The sequence below is a fragment of the Cucurbita moschata genome, unplaced genomic scaffold (genome assembly GCF_002738365.1).
Source record: "Cucurbita moschata cultivar Rifu unplaced genomic scaffold, Cmos_1.0 Cmo_Scf00001, whole genome shotgun sequence".
NCBI lineage: Eukaryota > Viridiplantae > Streptophyta > Magnoliopsida > Cucurbitales > Cucurbitaceae > Cucurbita > Cucurbita moschata.
In genome coordinates, this window is record NW_019268517.1 from 9,509,750 (window position 1) to 9,512,824 (window position 3,075).

General features: G+C 32.6%; 1 protein-coding gene across 4 annotated transcripts in view; it reads right to left on the bottom strand.

The window, feature by feature from the left end:
- LOC111452338 overlaps window positions 1-3,075 on the bottom strand; it is a 6,335-nt gene that overhangs the window by 2,008 nt on the left and 1,252 nt on the right. For 2 of the 4 annotated variants that reach the window (XM_023093120.1, XM_023093037.1), the window contains exons 2-4: window positions 2,956-3,046; window positions 2,479-2,652; window positions 1,712-1,817 (exon numbers count right to left, since the gene is read on the bottom strand). The gene's annotated coding sequence lies outside the window, so the exon portion shown is untranslated. Of the gene's footprint in view, window positions 1-1,711; window positions 1,818-2,041; window positions 2,315-2,478; window positions 2,661-2,955; window positions 3,047-3,075 lie in introns of those variants that run through there. The other 2 variants (XM_023093205.1, XM_023093285.1) reach the window with 2 other exon arrangements.

The following is a 3,075-nucleotide window of genomic DNA, read 5'->3' on the forward strand; positions in this document are numbered from 1 at the left end:
AAAAAAAAAAAAAAAAAAAAAAAAAAAAAAAAAAAAAAAAAAAAAAAAAAAAAAAAAAAGGAGGAGGAATTAAAGAGATAAAAAACGGGTACTAAAATAATAAAGAAAAGTGAGGGGTTTGGGGTTTTGGGAGTATGCCTGATTTGGTTTGAAAAAATGGGAGAAGCTTTTCCCACTTCTTTACTCAACTTTGTAATCATTTCACCTCATCCATTCATTCATTCATTCCATTTTGATTCAACCCATTTCCCCCTTTTTCATCATCATTTCTCTCCTAAATCTTCCCACTTTCTCAGTTTTTTCAATTTTCCAACAAATATAAATAAAATCTAATATAAAAATGTATGTTTGATCATTCTAAATGGTGGGTAATACCATTTAAGAGCGAATACGGATAGATTGTTTATCCCGTATTGCTACCTACTATTACCCAAGGCTAAACTTAATAAGAGCGAGAGACTCAATGGCAACAACAAATAAAAAATATTATTTAACCGTGAAAATGTCATGTCAAGTGCACTCTTAAATTTTGTGGAACAAAAAACCTCAAAAATACCATTTAACTTCTGATAAGAGTATTAATTATAGACGAAAATAGTTAATACTATTAACAAAAATTTAAAAGTTATTCTTAAAAATAAAATTATCCAAAAAAAATAATAATAATAATAATGAAGCAAAACATTTAAAAAAATAATTAAAAAAAATCAAACATTCCCCTATAAAAGTAGAAGCTTTTTTTGTTTGGTTTTAGGGTGGGGTGGTATTAATGCTCTACTAATAATTGTGATTTATTCACCTAAAACTTAGTCTTAAAATGGACGATTTAGGGCCTCCAATACGAAGCTTACGGGTGAAAGTTCAACTACGTAGGGTAAAAGTTATTTTCTTTTTAACCTTTTTTTACTTTTTTATCCCCAAAAGTAACATCTCTAAGAAAAGGTATAGGGTAATATATATATATATATATATATATATATATATATATATATATATATATATATATATATATATATATATATATATATATGTTTTCTTCTCTTTCTTTCCTTGACTTCTAAGTTTTTTAACCTTTATGTTAAGCATCTTTTACGTTAAAAACATCAGTATTATTAAAAAAATAAAAGAATAGTTTGAGACATCTATGAGATAACTAAATTTGACCATTATACCCTTTTGTAAAGTTTTTTTTTTTTTTTTTAATACATCATGTGACACATGTAGCATAAATAAGCCACATGAACCTATTTTATTAAAATTAATTCTAAATTAAATGAAATTCAATGGTTTTTACATCAACCAAACCACATGGTGGATGGTAACCATTTTTAATACCACATGCTGCCTATCATAAATAAATAAACATTCAAATATCACTTTAGTCCTATATTTTGTTTTATTTCATTTCAATCCTTATACTTCAATCAACTTAAAATCTACGCGTGTCTTTTTATTCGACTAATTTTCATAAAAAAAAAAATCCAAACGAACTAATTTTAAGACTTTTTGAAAATATAGGGGCTAAAGTAGGATAAAGCCAAAATATATGGAGTAAAATGCTATATTTCTAATTCTATTTTAGTGTTTGGTAATTTTTTTTAGTTATTTAGATCGTATTAAATAAAATAATAAACCAGAAGACAATATGAATAATATGAAGGAAAATTGTAATAAAGTAGACAATAAGCAACTTTTAGCAGAAAAAACATACCTTTGTACACGTCAAGAAGAAATTCTTGCTTCTAGAGAGTAAGCAGGGACACGTGTCAATCAAATTCCAGCACAGCATGTCGGTGTCTCCTCCAGCATGGCAGCTTCTACCTCGACAAAGCGAAATGCCAATATAGTCAAATCATATAAAGAGAGTGCAAAACACTTAAAATCAGAGCAGCATCAATCACCGGTAGGTCTTATTATATTATTTTAAGGATTGGAAAAGACCCACTTCCTCTTCGTTTCCAAACCCCACCAAAGAGATGGGGCTTCGGACTAAGCTAGTAGTTTCATCCTGCCGACAAGAACACCAAAAGGTCCAACTTACATTGCTGGCTTCCATCCTGGTGAGGCTATCAAAGTCAACAGAGAATCATTCAGTCAAGTGCTCTATATCTCATATGCTCGAATACGATCTCTATTGGAATAATCTCAACTGTCGAACAAAGAAATTGTGAGTCTCGAAGGCGTAGTCAAAAAGCGACTCAACGTCGAACAAAGGGTATAATTTGTTTGAGGACTCCGGAGAAAGGAGTCAAGTCTCAATTAAGGGGAGGTTGTTCGGGAATTCATAGGCCTCAAGGCAGGCTCTATGGTGTATACTTTGTTCAAGGGGAAGATTGTTGGTAGGGAGTCTCACATCGGCTAACTAAGGGGAAGATTGTGAGTTTATAAGTAAAGAATACATCTCTATTGGTACGAGACATTTTAGGGAAACTAAAAGTAAATAATGAGAACTTATGCTCAAAGTCGACAATATCATACCATTGTGAGGGTTCATGAAGTCCAGAAAGGCTTCGGGCAACCTGCAGTTCAGATTCCAGCTCCACAATTTGACTCTCCAGCGGTTCAATAAGCAAATGGCAGTTTCTGATCCAGTTCAGCTGGTACAGCTCCATGCGATAAATAAGCATGTAATTCAGTAGATGAAACCTTGACCTGCAATACTTGGAAGGCAAAATACCAACTAAATCAAATTAACACTAATTGCAAATCGTTCTATCAGTTATGAACCAAGATCTGCTTGAAAATTCTGAACTTCTATAGTTCCTGTGTTTCAAATTATTCATCCACCATTACAATGGAGATGGGATTAGTTGAAACATTAATGCAACAGAAAGGAAAGGGTGTGCACCATGAAAACTTAAAGAATGTGAGCATGTAACCAGAAATTAGACATTCCTACAAGACATTGAAGGTAAATATTGCAAGTTCCCATTCTAAATACATTGTAGAAAATACCAAGGGGGTGCCTTAGGCTTGGGTTAGGAATGTTCGGAGTCCAGGGTTAAATTCATGGTCCTTTGGAGCTGGCCTGGGTGGGCTAAGTCGCCTGAAAAACAGTGGGGGGGGGGGGGGGGG